Genomic DNA, 17254 nt, shown 5'->3' on the forward strand with positions numbered 1-17254 from the left:
CTCTCCTTGCTTAGCAGAGCTCAGCTTTTGCCATTAGTTTTGTCTTTGGAGTATCTGGGTGACAACAAAGGCTCAGTTTAAAAAAAAAGGCTCAGTTTTATTCAATTTGACAACCACCAGCAGTCTGGCTCAGAGGCCCACGGTTTCCTACCTCAAGAAGGGAATGAGGAGGGAGGCTCAAGAGGGAGGTGATATATGTATATATATAATTATGGCTAATTCAGATTGTTGTATGGCAAAAAACAACCAACATTATAAAGCAATTATCCTCCAAGTAAAAAGTAAAATTAAATAAATGAATAAAAAGGCACATAAGTTGAAAGTGAGAAGACTGAAAAATATAGTCCATGCAAATAGTAACCACAAGGAAATTGTGATGGCTATATTAATATCAGACAAAAAAATAAGTGAAAAACTGTCTAAAAATTCTAAGTAGTACATCATGTATTGATAAATGGATCAATTTACCAGAAAATATAAAAATTACAATTATATGTGCACCAAATATCAGAAACCCAAATCATGAGGCAAACACTAATCGAATTGAAAAGAAAAATAGAGAGGTCTAAAATAATAGTTGGAGACTTCAATATCGCATTTATAATAATGGATAAGACAACCATGAAGACATTTCTTAAGGAAATAAAGGACTTGAACAACACCAGAAACCAAAAAGAGAGAAGAGTCAAATTACTAAACACTAGGGAAAGACTAGAGATCTCTTCAAGAAAGTTAGAGATATCAAGGGAACATTTCATGTAAAGATGGGCTCAAGAAAGGACAAAAATGGTATGGACTTAACAGAAGCAGAAGATACTAAGAAGAGGTGGCAAGAATACACAGAAGAACTATGCAAGAAAGATCATCATGACCCAGATAAGCATGATGATGTGATCACTCACCTAGAGCCAGATATCCTGGAATGTGAAGTCAAGTGGGCCTTAGGAAGCATCACTAGGAACAGAGCTAGTGGAGGTGATGGGTTTCCAGTTGAACTGTTTCAAATCCTAAAAGATGATGCTGTGAAAGTGCTGCACTCAATATGCCAGCACATTTGGAAAACTCAGCAGTGACCACAGGAATGGAAAAGGTGAGTTTTCATTCCATTCCCAAAGAAAGGCAATTCCAAAGAATGGTCAAACCACCACACAGTTGCACTCATCTCACATGCTAGAAAAGTAACGCTCAAATTTCTCCAAGACAGACTTCAACAGTATGTGAACCATGAACTTTCAGATGCTCAAGCTGGATTTAGAAATGGCAGAGGAACCAGAGATCAAACTTTCAACATTCACTGGATTATCAAAAAAGCAAGAGAGTTCCAGGAAAACATGTGTTTCTGCTTTATTGACTATGTCAAAGCCTTTGACTGTGTGGATCACAAAAAACTGTGGAAAATTCATGAAGAGATACCAGACCACCTGACCTGCCTCTTGATACATCTGTATGCAGTTCACGAAGCAACAGTTATAACTGGACATGAACAACAGACTGTTTACAAATAGGGAAAGGAGTACGTCAAGGCTGTACATTGTCACCGTGCTTATTTAACTTATATGCAGAGTACATCATGTGAAATGCTGGGCTGGATGAAGCACAAACTGGAATCAAGATTGCCAAGAGAAATATCAATAACCTCAGATATGCAGATGACACCACACTTACGGCAGAAAACAAAGAACTACAGAGCCTCCTAATGAAAGTGAAAGAGGAGAATGAAAAAGCTGGCTTAAAACTCAACATTCAGAAAACTAACATCATGGTGTTCAGTAGCATATATTCATGGCAAATAGATGGGGAAACAATAGAAACAGAAAGAGACTTTATTTGGGGGGGCTCCAAAATCACTGCAGATGGTGACTGCAGCCATGAAATGAAAAGACACTTGCTCCTTGGAAGAAAGGTTATGACCAACCTAGACAGCATATTAAAAAGCAGAGACATTACTTTGCCAACAAAGGTCCGTCTAGTCAAAGCTATGGATTTTCCAGTAGTCATGTATGGATGTGAGAGTTGGACTATAAAGAAAGCTGAGCATGGGAGAATTGATGCTTTTGAACTGTGGTGTTGGAGAAGACTCTTGAGAGTCCCTTAGACTGCAAGGAGATCCAAGCAGTCCATCCAGAAGGAAATCAGTCCTGAATATTCATTGGAAGGATTGATGCTAAAGCTGAAACTCCATTACTTTGGCCACCTGATGCAAAGAACTTACTCGTTGGAAAAGACACTGATGCTGGGAATGATTGAAGACAGGAGGAGAAGGGGACTACTGAGGATGAGGTGGTTGGATGGCATCACCAACTCGATGGACATGAGTTTGAGTAAGCTCCAGGAATTGGTGATGGACAGGGAAGCCTAGCATGCTACAGTTCATGGGGTCACAAAGAGTCAGACACGACTCAGTGACTGAACATAACAGGGGCATTACAGTAAATATTATAAAAATTTTTTAAAGCTTATGAAAATGCAATGAAAAAATTGTATACAAATATATTAAATAATATAGATGATTGAATAAATTTCTTAAAACATAGAAACTACCACAATTGACTCAAGAAAAAACAGTCAATATAAATAAGCCTATAACAGGAAATTGAATCATTAGTCAAAAACCTCCCAACAAAAACTGAGCATCACATGGCTTTATATGTGAATTCTACCAAAATTTTAAAGAAAATTAATATCAATTCTTCTCAAATTCTTTCCAAAAAATTGAATAGAAAGGAAGACTTCCTAACTCATTCTATGAAGTCAGTATTCCTCTGATAACAAAGTCAGATAAACACATCAGTAGAAAATAAAAACTATAAACTAATATACTTTATGAATAATAATAGAAGAATCCTAAACAAAATACTAGCAAAGCAAATTTAGCAGCATATCAAAGAAATTGCAGATGAAGACAAAGTGGAGTTTCTCCCCAGAACACAATATTGAATCAAATACAAAATAAGTAAAAATGATCTTATATGCAAGACAGCAAAGGAGACACAGATGTAAAGAACAGAGTTTTAGACTATGTGGGAGAAGGTGAGGTGGGATGATCTGAGAGAATAGCATTGAAACATGTATATTACTATATGTAAAGAGATGACAATTATCCTCCAATTAAAATAAATTAATTAATTTTTAAAAATAAAAAATTAGACAGTAATATGCTGAAAAAAAATGGGTAGGTCGATGTGAAACAAACACAATCATCTCACTTGTTTCAGAAAAAATATTTGACAAAATTTAACACTCTTTCATAATAAAAACACGAAACAGATGATGAATGAAAGGAAACTTACTTAACATGATAAGGAAATTATATAAAAACACACAAGTAACCTCATAGTCAAAAACAAGATAAGAATCCCTAATTCTTCACTTCCACTAAACACAATATTGAAGTTCTAGCTGGATCACTTATGCAATAAAAGTAATAAAAGATATCCAAATTGGAAAGAAAGAAGTAAAAGTATATTCACTTAAGACATGATTTTGCAAAGAGAAAATCACAAAGATTTCACAAAAAGTTTAATACTGCTAATAAGTGAATTCAGAAAATGACACAAGATGTATACAGTAACAATGAAGAATCCAAAAATAAAGTTAAGATACAAGTCCTTTTAGAAACACAGAGAAAATAATAAAATACCTGCGAATAAACTTAACCAAGGAAGTGAAAGACTTGTGCACCTAAACATACAAAACATTGCTGAAAGAAATAAAGAAAACCTATATAAATAGGAAACACTCCATTCTTATGGATAAGAAGGTTTAATATTGTTAAGATGTCAATTATACCCCAAACTATCTGTAGATTAAAATTAATTCCTATTTGAACCAGTTCTAATGAGATGGATAAAACTGGAGCCCATTATACAGAGTGAAGTAAGCCAGAAAGATAAACACCAATATAGTATACTAACACATATATATGGAATTTAGAAAGATAGTAATGATAACCCTATATGCAAGACAGAAAAAGAGACACAGATGTATAGAACAGACTTCTGGACTCTATGGGAGAAGGCGAGGTTGGGATGACCTGAGAGAACAGCATCAAAACATGTATATTATCAAGTGTGAAACAGATCACCAGTACAGGTTGGATGCATGAGACAAGTGCTCAGGGCTGGTGCACTGGGATGAACCAGAGGGATGGGATGGGGAGGGAGGTGGGAGGGGGGTTCAGGATGGGGAACACATGTAGATCCATGGCTGACTCATGTCAATGTATGGCAAAAACCACTACAATATTGTAAAGTAATTAGCCTCCAACTAATAAAATAATTGGAAAAATAAATAAACAAAATTAATTCCTATAAAATTCCCAATGATGCCATCTTTGTGTATATTAAAAAAAACACATCCTAAAATTTATATGGAATCTCAGTCAGTTCAGTTCAGTCACTCAGTCGTGTCCAACTCTTTGCAACCCCACGAATCACAACACACCAGGCCTCCCTGTCCATCACAAACTCCCAGAGTTTACTCAAACTCATGCCCATCAAGTCGGTGATGCCATCCAGCCATCTCATCCTCTGACGTCCCCTTCCCCTCCTGTCCCCAATCCCTCCCACCATCAGGGTCTTTTCCAATGAGTCAACTCTTCGCATGAGGTAGCCAAAGTATTGGAGTTTCAGCTTCAGCATCAGTCCTTCCAATGAACACCCAGGTCTGATCTCCGTTAGGATGGACTGGTTGGATCTCCTTGCAGTCCAAGGGACTCTCAAGAGTCTTCTCCAACACCACAGTTCAAAAGCATCAATTTTTCGGCACGCAGTTTTCTTCACAGTTCAACTCTCACATCCATACATGACCACTGGAAAAACCATAGCCTTGACAAGATGGACCTTTATTGGCAAAATAATGTCTCTGCTTTTTAATATGCTATCTAGGTTGGTCATCACTTTCCTTCCAAGGAGTAAGCGTCTTTTAATTTCATGGTTGCAGTCACCATTCGCAGTGATTTTGGAGCCCCAAAAAATAAAGTATGACACTGTTTCCACTGTCTCCCCATCTATTTCCCATGAGGTGATGGGACCAGATGCCATGATCTTAGTTTTCTGAATGTTAAGCTTTAAGCCAACTTTTTCACTTTCCTCTCACTTTCATCAAGAGACTTTTCAGGATGTAGCAAAAGCAGTGCTAAGAGGGAAGTTTATAGCAATACAATCCTACCTCAGGAAACAAGAAAAACATAGACAACCTAAATTTTCACCTAAAACAACTGGAAAAAGAAGAACAAAAAACCCCAAAAATTAGTAGAAGGAAAGAAATCATAAAGATCCAAGCAGAAATAAATGAAATAAACAATAGTAAAGATTAATAAAACTAAAAGTTGGTTCTTTGAGAAGATAAACAAAATTGACAGAGATTTAGCCAGACTCATCAAGGAAAAAAGAGGGAAGAATCAAATCAACAAAATTAGAAATGAAAAAGGAGAGGCTACAACAGACAATGCAGAAATACAGAGGATTATGAGACTATTTTGAAGAACTATATGGCAATAAAATGGATAATCTGGAAGAAATCAACAGATTCTTAGAAAATTCAATCTTCCAAGACTGAACCAGGAAGAAATGGAAATTATGAACAACTCAATTACAACCACTGAAATCGAAGCTGTGATCAAAAATGTCCCAGAAAACAAAAACCCAGGACAAGATGGTTTCACGGGAGAATGCTACCAACCATTTAGAGAAGAGTTAATGCCTATCCTTCTAAAACTCTTTCCAAAAATTGCAGAGGAAGGAACACTTGCAAACTCATTCTACAAGGCCACCATCACCCTGATACCAAAACCAGACAAAGAAAACACAAAAAAAGAAACTTAGAGACCAATATGACTGATGAACATAGATGCAAATATCCTCAACAAAATTTTAGCAAACAGTATTCAACAATACATCAAAAAGCTCATACACCATGATTAAGCTGGGTTTATTCCAGGAATGCAAAGATTCTTCAATACATGCAAATCAAATAATGTGATACGCCACAAGTTGAAAGATAAAAATCATGTGATCATCTCAATAGATGCAGAAAAAGCCTTTGACAAAATTCAGCACCGATTTATGATTAAAACTCTTCAGAAAATCGGCATGAAGGAACCTACCTCAACATAGTAAAGGCCATATATGATAGTTTAGTTCAGTTCAGGCACTCAGTCGTGTCCGACATTTTTCGACCTCATGAACCACAGCACACCAGGCCTCCCTGTCCATCACCAACTCCCAGAGTTTACCTAAAATCGTGTCCATTGAGTCGGTGATGCCATCCAACCACCTCATCCTCTGTCATTCCCTTCTCTTCCTGCCTTCAATCTTTCCCAACATCAGGGTCTTTTCAAATGACTCAGCTCTTTGCATCAGGTGGCCAAAATATTAGAGTTTCAGCTTCAACATCAGTGCTTCCAATGAACATGCAGGACTGATTTCCTTTAGGATGGACTGGTTGGATCTCCTTGCAGTCCCAAGGGACTCTCAAGAGTCTTCTCCAACACCACAGTTCAAAAGCATCAATTCTCCCATGCTCAGCTTTCTTTGTAGTCCAACTCTCACATCCATACATGACTACTGGAAAAACCATAGCCTTGACTAGATGGACCTTTGTTGACAAAGTAATATCTCTGCTTTTTAATATGCTGTCTATGTTGGTCCTCACTTTCCTTCCCAGGAGTAAGCGTCTTTTAATTTCATGGCTGCATTCACCATCTGCAGTGATTTTGGAGCCCAAAAAATAAAATCAGCCACTGTTGCCCCATCTATTTTCCATGAAGTGATGGGACCAGATGCCATGATCTTAGTTTTCTGAATGTTGAGGTTCAAGCCAACTTTTTCACTTTCCTCTTTCACTTTCATCAAGAGGCTCTTTAGTTCTTCACTTTCTGCCATAAGAGTGGTGTCATCTGCATATCTGAGGTTATTGATATTTCTCCTGGCAATCTTGATTCCAGCTTGTGCTTCATCCAGCCCGGGTTTCTCATGATGTACTCTGCATATAAGTTAAATAAGTATGGTGACAACATACAGATTTGACGTACTCCTTTTCCTATTTGGAACCAGACTGTTGGTCCATGTCCAGTTCTAACTGTTGCTTCCTGACCTGAATACAGGTTTCTCAAGAGGCAGCCTACAGTAAACATTACTCTCAATGGTGAAAAACTGAAGGGATCCCCCCTAAGATCAGGAACAATACAATGGTGTCCACTTTTGCCACTATTATTCAACATAGTTCTGGAAGTCCTAGCTATAGCAATCAAAGAAAAAAAAGAAATAAAAGGAATCCAGATTGCAAAAGCAGTAAAACGCTCACCGTTTGCAGATGACATGATACTGTATATAGAAAACCCTAAAGAGAGTATCAGAAAATTACTAGAGTTAATCAGTGAATTTAAAAAAGTTGCAGGATATAAAATCAATACACATAAATCACTTGCATTTCTATATACCACCAATGAAAAGTCAGAAAGAGAAATTAAGGAATCAATCCCATTCACGATTGCAACATAAAGAATTAAATATCTAGGATAAACTTACCTAAGGGGACAAAAGAACTGTGCACAGAAAATTATAAGACACTGGTGAAAGAAATCAAAGACGACATCAACAGATGGAGAGGTATTCCATGTTCCTGGGTAGGAAGAGTCAATATTGTGAAAATGACTATACTACCAAATGCAATCTACAGATTCAATGTGACCCCTATCAAATTACCAATGTCATTTTTCACAGAACTAGAACAAAAAATTTCACAATTCATATGGAAACACAAAAGAACCTGAATAGTCAAAACAGTCTTGAGATAGAAGAATGGAGCTGGAGGAATCAACCTTCCTGATTTCAGATTATACTACAAAGTTACAGTCATCAAGACAGTATGGTACTGGCACAAAAACAGAAATATAGGCCAATGGAACAAGACAGAAAGACTAGAAATAAACCCGTGCACCTATGGGTACCTTATCTTTGACAAAGGAGGCAAGAATATACAATGGGGCAAAGACAGTCACTTCAAAAAATGGTGCTGGGAAAATTGGACACCTGCATGTAAAAGAATGAAATTGGAACACTTTGCAACAACATACACAAACTCAAAAAGGATTAAAGACCTAACTGTAAGATCAGACACTATAAAAATCTTAGAGGAAAACTTAGGGAGAACACTCGATGACATAAATCAAAGAAAGATCCTCTATGACTCACCTCTTAGAGTAATAGAAATAAAAACAAAAGTAAACAAGTGGGACCTGATTAAATTAAAATCTTTTACATGGAAAAGGAAACTATAAGTAAGGTGAAAAGACAACCCTCACAAAGGGAGAAAATAATAGTAAATGAAACGACTGAAAAATAATTAATTTCCAAATTATACAAGCAGCTCACACAACTCAATGCCAGAAAAACAAACAACCCAATCAAAAAATGGGATAAAGACCTAAACAGACATTTCTCCAAAGAAGATATACAGATGGCTAACAAACACATGAAAATACGTTTAACATCACTCATTATTAGAGAAATACAAGTCAAAACCACAATGAGATATCATCTCACACTGGTCAGAATGGCTATCATCAAAAAGTCTTCAAACAATAAAATGCTGGAGAGGGTGTGGAGAAAAGGAAATCCTCTTGCACTGTTGGTGGGAATGTAAACTGATACAGCTACTATGGAAGACAGTATGGAGATTCCTTAAAAAACTAGGAATAAAACCACCATATATCTCAGCAATCTCACTACTGGGCATATACCCTGAGGAAGCCAAAATTGAAAAGGAAACATGCATCTCATTGTTCATTGCAGCACTGTTTACAATAGCTAGAACACAGAATCAACCTAGATGTCCATCAACAGATGAATGGATAAAGAAATTGTGGTACATATACACAATGGAATATTACTCAGCCACAAAAAGGAACACATTTGAGTCAGTTCTGATGAGACAGATGAATCTAGAACCTATTATAAAGAGTGAAGTGAGTCAGAAAGAGAAAGATAAATATCATATTCTAACACACATATACGGAATCTAGAAAAATGGTACTGAAGAATTTATTTATAGGGCAGCAATAGAGAAACAGACATAGAGAATAGACTTATGGACATTGGGAGAGGGGAGGAGAGGGTGAGATGTATGGAAAGAGTAACATGGAAACTTACATTACCATATGTAAAATAGATAGCCAACAGGAATTTGCTGCATGACTCAGGAAACTCAAACAGGGGCTCTGTATCAAGCTAGAAGGGTAGTATGGGCAGGGCAATGGGAGTAAAAGGGAGGGGATAAATGTGTACCTATGGCTGATTCATGTTGAGGTTTGACAGAAAACAACAAAATTCTGTAAAGCATTTATCCTTCAGTAAAAAATAAAAAATAAAAAATTTTTAAAAATCCATTGAGGGGTAGAGTCATGATATGTGTATTTTTCTGTATGTATCTTATACCTCAGTTTAAATTGTGCCTAAATAAAGATTGTGAGTTACTTGAAATTGGAGTTTTATTAAGTTCTGAGTACATCATGTAAGATGCCAGGGTGGAAGAAACTCAAGCAGGAATCAAGATTTCTGGGAGAAATATTAACCACCTCAGATATGCAGATGGTAACACCCCTATGACAGAAAGTGAAGAGGAACTAAAGAATCTCTTGATAAAGGTGAAAGAGGAGAATGGTAAACCTGGCTTAAAACATTCAAAAAACAAAGATCATGCCATTCAGTCCCATTGCTTCATGGCAAATAGATGGGGGGAAAATGGAAACAGTGACAGACTTCATTTTCTTGGGCTCCAAAATCACTACAGACTGTGACTGCAGCCATGAAATTAAAAGATGCTTGTTCCTTGGAAGAAAAGCTGTGAGGAACCTAGACAGTGTATTAAAAAGCAGAGACAATACTTTGCCAACAAAGGTCTGTATAGTCAAAGATATGGTTTTTCCAGTAGTCATGTATTGAGGGAGTCATTTCCGAGGCAATTTGATATGAAGTCTAGGGGTCCCCATGGAGAGAGGAGTCTGGAATTCTCAAGGAGGAAGAAAGGACAAACTTCCCCCCCCCTCTATATTACTTAGGATTATATAACAATAATGTATCCTAAGAGAATTAAGCCCCAAGAGAATTAAACCTATACTAAATCATCCCTTACCTATGACTTTAAGACAATTGAGAGGATTTTTGGGAATCAGAGGTTACTGTCACATTTGGATTCTGGGTTATGGGGAACTTGCCCAGCCTTTATATAAACTTATAGCTGAAACTCAGCAGGCTCAAACCGAAAAACTGGTTTGGTCTCCAGATACTCAAAAGGCTTTTAAGGTTCTTCAGACTGCTCTCCTGCAAGCTCCCACTCTGAGCTTGCCCATAGGGTCATAATTTAATTTGTTTGTCACTGAAAGAAAAGGTGTGGCCTTGGGAGTTTTGACACAACCCTGAGGGCCTCACCAGCAATGTATTGCTTATCTAAGCAGAGAATTGGATATAGTTTCACTTGGGTGACCCCACTGCCTAAGAGTAATTGGGGCAGTGGCTTTATTAGCACCTGAAGCTTTAAAAATAATTAATGGACGAAAACTTACTGTACTGACTTCCCATGATGTGAATGGAATCTTAAATTCTAAGGTTAATATTTGAATGACAGAGAGTAGGCTTCTTAAATATCAGTCATTGTTGTTACAAGGACCAGTAACTAAGCTTAAAGTTTGTGGAAATTTAAATCCTTCCATGTTCCTTCCTGAGAGGAAAATGAAACACCTGATCATGATTGTTCCCAATCCCTAACTTTAAACTATGCAGCTTGGGAAGATCTAATGGATACCCCATAGGACAATCCTGACATGGAAATATTTACTGATGGCAGTTCTTTTGTTAGGGATGGAAAGTGTAAACCAGGTTACGCCGTGGTGACTGCTGAACAGGTTTCAGAAACAAAATCTCTCTCCCAGGGAACCAGTGCCCAGTTAGCAGAGCTTGTGGCTGTGGCTTATTTGACTTTACATGCTCATGCTGCAATATGGAAAGAAAGACAGCTTAAAACAGCAACAGGAGAGCCTATTAAACATTTCAGAAAGATTGAGAGACTTTTAACTGCTACATATTGTCCTAAAGAATTAGCTGTTATGCATTGCAAAGAACACAACAGGGATGGGAGTAAAGTAGCTGAAAGTAATCAGCTGGCTGACTGTCAAGCCAGAAAGGTGGCACTTTAAGAAACCTCCTCACTACTGACAATTTTGATCTGGACAGGTCCTGTGGAACAGGAAAAACCACAATATACTGAGGAAAAATTAGAAAGATATGAGAAAAGAGGAGCAAAGATTACTGATAAAGGATGGTTACAGTCTGAGAATGGGTGATTCCTAAAAGTGTTCAATGGAAAATTCTTAAGGGTTTACACCAGAGTTTTCATTTGGTTGCAGAGAGTACTTACCAGATGGCTTCTTGTTTGATTGAAGGTAAAAATGTAGTGAAAACTTTAAAGAACATTATCAAAAGGTGTGAGGTTTGTCAGAAAAATAACCCAAAGACTGAAAAGCTAGCAAAATCTGGATTACAACGAAGTGGATAAGAAGGTTATAAAGATTTTAATCCATGAAATTATCCCCAGGTTTGGGCTGCCATGGAGCCTTCAGAGTGACAATGGTTCCGCCTTTAAAGCTGCTGTAACTCAGGGGGTGTCTAAAGCTCTAGGAATAGAGTATCACTTATACTGTTCCTGGAGACCCCAATCCTCAGGAAAGGTCGAAAAAGCTAATGATGTTATCAAAAGACATCTGAGCAAATTAACTCAAGAGACGCTGGACAATTGGATTAAAGACCTACGCATAGATTTAATGAGGGCTCGAACTGCCCCAAAGAAGGAGGGACTGTCCGCCTTCGAATGTATTTATGGAAGGCCTTTCTTACACACAGACATTGTTATAGACCCTGAAGCCTTGGAATTAACTAATTATGTAACTCGGCTCTCAGCTTTTCAACAGGCATTAACAGAAACCGGGAGACGACTCCTGACCCAGACTCCGAGTCAAACAAGCCTCTATTTGAGCCAGGAACCAAGGTCTTCATAAAAACATTGGGATTTGGGGGCCCATCCCTTGAACCCCTCTGGGAAGGCACTTACCAGGTTATTCTTTCTTCTCCCACAGCTGTCAAAGTGCCAGGAATTGATTCGTGGGTACATCACACTCGAGTTAAGAGGTGGCACCCTGACCAGAACTAAGTGATTTCATTTTATGTCTTTACTTTCTATGCTCTGACTTTGTACATTTCAGGTGGGCCTGATAATCTATGTGAGCCTACTCCTGCTGACTCCAAAAGTCCTGAGTCTGCCGTTTGATCCTCAAGACAATTCCTTCCTGTCCTGGGCTCACTCCTATGCAGCATTTCACAATCAGTCTAACTGCTGCCTCTGTGGAGCACTCCCCTCTTCATCAGTGGAAGGCTTCCCGGGGTGGACATCTCCACTTCAAGGAACAGACTTTCTCCAAGTCTGTGAATACCTTCGAAAACAATAATATGTAATGCCTCTTCCTAAACTGATGACATCTAACATCCCTAAAATGGACTGATGCAACACGTTGTACTTTAACTATGGACATAATATGACTTTTAATTTTGATTATACATTGTCTCGGTTCAATGACTATTTTGCTACACATAAGGCAAATAGGTCTAGATCTAATGGGTTTTTACCTGAAGTTTATCAAATATGAGATGAGGTTATATGGTTAACTCCTGAAAAAGGACGTCTAATATCTACTGCCCCTATATGCTGGAAACAAATAGAGCCATCCCCAGAAGTTAGTCAACAACTTAATTATAGTGATTGGGAACACTTGGTATTTTTTGCCTCAGGAAATATGCAATGTAATCATTCCCGTGTTTTCCAACCCCAATTCAGGTCCTCCCTTTGTCTGGCCAGGCACTGATTGGGATTGCATATCTCAGTCACGCTGGCTTGCTCCAAACGAGACTTATTGGATATGTGGCTCTTAGCTATGGGCATGGCTTCCCCGTGGTTGGATAGGGAGAAGCACCCTGGGTCTAGCCTTTACTCACAGCTTTATATTTTCAGAGCTTCCAGAAAAGCCTGCTAATTTACCCCACCTTAAAACTCGGTGGGTAAGGTCTGTATTTCACTGGTATGATTATTTGGTTGCAGTGTTTGTTCCCTCTTTGGGAACTAGAAATGTTATGCTACGAGTGTATGCTTTGACTAATTTTACTCAACAGGCATTACAAGATTCTCAAAGTCTATTTCAGCTCTTAATGCTGAACAAGCACAAATTAGAAAGGTGGTCTTACAAAACAGATTAGCTTTAGATATTCTGACAGCTGCATAAGGATGAACCTGTGCCATTATTCATACCCAGTGTTGTACTTATATACCTGATATGAGCACTAATGTTACTCATTTTACTAAACACATGACCAAGATGATTGGGGCTATGGATACTCCTGAAGCCTCAATTGCCTCACTTTGAGAGACGTTAACTAGTTCCCCATGGTGGAAAACTATCTTAATTACAATAATTCTGATTGTTTTATTTTTGCTGTTTGCTCCCTGCATCTGTAACTGTGTAATTGGATTTGTTTCTAGTCACATGAAGGCTTTTAAGTTACAAATGGTTGTCCAAGCTCCTATGTATGCCACAGTCTCTTCCAAATATTACTTGGGGCCCCTGGATCAGAGACCCTCAATATGAGGGTTAGGAGAATATGTTGCCTTAACAATTTAGGGACCATGCCCCTAAACAGCAGGAAGTAGTTATGCAACAAAAACAATGCCCCTTTCCCTTGGCAACAAAATTCTCCTAAAAGAAAAGGGGGGAATGAGAGAGTCATTTCCTAGGTAGGTTGATAGGAAGTCTAGGGGTCCCCATAGAGAGAGGGGTCTGGAATTCTCGAGGAGGAAGAAAGGACAAACTTTTTTTTCCCCTCTGCATTCCTTAGGATTATATAACAATAATGCATCCTGCTTGAGGACAGTCTCTGGAAAAAAACCTTCTGGCTAATTCTGTTATCTCAAAATGTAAATTATGAGAGTAGGTCTGGTGAGGTTTTTACGACCTCCAGACATTCTTTTGATTCACTGTAATAACTAATTGGAGAGTATATAATTCCAGTGCTAAGACTAACAAGGGGGTGTACTCTTTCTGCCTCCTTCTGATGTCTATGTCAGAAGCTTTCTCTATCCCTTTTATACTTTAAAAACTATTGCACAAAAGCTCTGAGCGATCAAGCCTCAGCTCTGGCCCCGGATTGAAGTCTTCTCCTCCGGAGACCAAGAATCCCGGAGTCTTTTCATGGGTTCAGCAACAACCTTTCAGTATGGATATGAGAGTTAGGCCATAATGAAGGCTGAGCACTGAAGAATTGATGCTTTGGAACTGTGGGACTGGAGAAGACTCTTGACAGTCCCCTGGACAGCAAGGAGATCAAACCAGTCAATCCTAAAGGAAACCCGTCCTGAATATTTATTGGAAGGACTGATGCTGAAGCTCAAGCTCCAATACTCTGGCCACCTGATGGGAAAGGCTGACTCATTGGAAAACAACCTGATGCTGGGAAAGACTGATGCCAGGAGGAGAAAGGGGTGGCAGAGGATGAGATGGTTGGATGGCATCACCAATTCAATGGACATGAGTTTGAGCAAACTCTGGATGATAGTGAAGGACAGGGAAGCCTGGTGTGCTGCAGTGCATGGAGTCACATTACTGAGCAACTGAACAACAACAATAGAAAAAATTGAAGCATCAGGTGGGTGTTTTGAAAATATGATCTTTCATAGCCTAAGGAATCTGACTGTGAATTGTTTCAAGTCACTGACATAGCAAATATGACAGTTTGAAAAATTTAGGGTGAGATCTGCATGTCTTGGGGGCTTCCAAGGTGGTGCTAGTGGTAAAGACCCTGCCTGCCAATGCAGGAGGCATGAGAGATGTGGGTTTGATCCTTGGGTCAGGAAGAGCCCCTGAAGAAGGGTTGGCAACCCACTCCAGTATTCTTACCTGGAGAATCCCATGGACAGAGGGGCCTGGCAGGCTACAGTCCATTGGATCACACAGAGTCAGACACAACTGAATCAACTTAGCCCGCATACTGCATGTCTTTAGGAAAGAAAGGATAGTCGGCCTATTCCACAAGACTTCCCAGACTGACACTGTCTAGGTGAACTCACTGAGATCAAGAGTTTCTCCTCTCCATGTATATCTGAATATTTGATTGAATGAGTTAGTTCTTTAGGTTTCATGGTCCTCAGAAGTCTATCAAGCTGAGAGAAATTAGAGGATAGTGACATATTTACACTAGTACCCCAGTTTTCAAATTTACTACATGAAATATAGCTCACAGGGGGGCATCCTTATTGCCCCTATCCACTTAGTTAACTTTTTCTTAGTCTAAAAGATTCTTGGAGAGTATGAATTCAGAGGTAGGGGAGTGAATTTTATGATTTTAACATCTAACATCACTGGGATCTAATAGCATTAAACGTCAAAACAGAGATTTACAGGTAAAAGCATTTTCTTTGCTAATGGGCACCATCTCTTACCTCAGTTAATCTTTCTTTAATGTTTATTTGATTCACCAAACCATCTGATTGACATGTTATACATTCACTTTATAGAAATATTAAAGACTTCAGTTAATCGAAGCCTTGGAACCCATCCAATCTCATCTATTGTGTTTTGTTATTATAGCTTTATCTCTCAGGATAATTATTTCCTAACCAGGGAATTAGCCAGGTACTCTATGTAAAGAGTTGAGATCTTAGTGGCCAAAGTTGAGTAACATGAATTATCTATCCAACATGACCAGGAGTGTGATGAGTCAAGACCAAGGGAACATTACAAGCCAAACTGGGGATGCTACTTTCCTTCCTCAATAAAAAGAGGTTTTATAGGTGGGGGGGGGGGGGTGAACAACAAATTAACTCCCCAGTTTCTACTGGAAAGCAATATATAAGAATCCAAAAGAGAAAGGAAAAGTACATCTACTGAACTGTCGAAGGTAATAAATGAAGACAACACTAAAACATCCCGCTGATTCCCCTAAATGAGATGAGGGAGAGGTAGAAGACTGAGCGAGCTTACAGAACAACAGAGAACACTAAATTTGATGCCTAACAATATTTCTCCTATGCTCTCCCTCAGGCCCAGCAATGTTCTTCAAGAAAAGCTGAGATAGAGTCTCGACCAGAGGTTGGAAGAGAAAACATTTTACTAAGCAGGGACATGTTTCCATCTTAGAACTAGCCTAAGAATAAGAGGGACAAAGACAAAAATGTAATGACATGGATGACATCATTAAACATGTAGATCTCACATGTAGATCAGTGACAATGAAAGTGTCAGTCACTCAGTCATGTCCAACTATTTTTGACTCCATGGATTGTAGCCTGCCAGGCTCCTCTGTCCATGGGATTCTCCAGGCAAGAATACTGGAGTGGGTTGCCATGTCCTTCTCCAGGAGATTGTCCCATCCCAGGGATAGAACCCATGTCTCGTTTGTCTCCTGCTTTACCAGGTAGGTTCTTTACTATTAGCACCACCTGGGAAGCCAGATTAGAGTGGTTATCCATTCCCTTCTCCAGGGGAACTTCCCAACCCAGGGATCAAACCTGGGTTTTCCACATTACAGGCAGATTATTTACCATCTGAGCCACCAGGAAAGCTCCATGTAGATGAGTAGATCATGGTATACCCAAATTGGTCTCAATTATTTAGGTGAGGTTTGTCGCCTGATACTTCTCCCTAGACCAGTTGGCTGCATTTCTAGGAAGAAGAGAGGAGGGTTCTGAATACTGACTTTCATAATTTCTGAGTTTTCCATACGAGTTGTATACTAATCATTCTGGATGTATGAATACAAGTAATTGACAAAAATTCAGATATTTGAGAATTAAAAATTAAGCAAATAATTCTAACTGTACAAATTCTAAGTGAAATATTAGTGAATCAAATCCAGGAGCATACTTCAAGAATACACCATAGTGAAGTAGAGTTTAGGCCAAAAGCACAAGGATGAGTCAACATACCAATAATGTAAATCAATACATTTAGTATGTAAAAAAATGCCATATGATTATTCTGAGATCCCCAAAATAAACAATATTCAAGTTTTATCCTTGACTTGAAAAAAAATCTGAAATTAAAAAGACAAATTTCTTAACTTGATGAATAGCATTTTAAGAAGTTACCTGAAAGTATATTTAAAGATGATACATCAAATCCATTTCTAGTAAAGTCAGGAACAAGACCAGGTTGTCT

General features: G+C 38.5%; 1 pseudogene; it reads left to right on the plus strand.

The window, feature by feature from the left end:
- Nucleotides 1-10822: 10822 nt before the first annotated feature.
- LOC136154455 (endogenous retrovirus group PABLB member 1 Env polyprotein-like) lies at nucleotides 10823-13690 on the plus strand (annotated as a pseudogene).
- The last annotated feature ends 3564 nt before the right edge of the window (nucleotides 13691-17254 follow it).

The sequence above is a fragment of the Muntiacus reevesi genome, chromosome X (genome assembly GCF_963930625.1).
Source record: "Muntiacus reevesi chromosome X, mMunRee1.1, whole genome shotgun sequence".
NCBI lineage: Eukaryota > Metazoa > Chordata > Mammalia > Artiodactyla > Cervidae > Muntiacus > Muntiacus reevesi.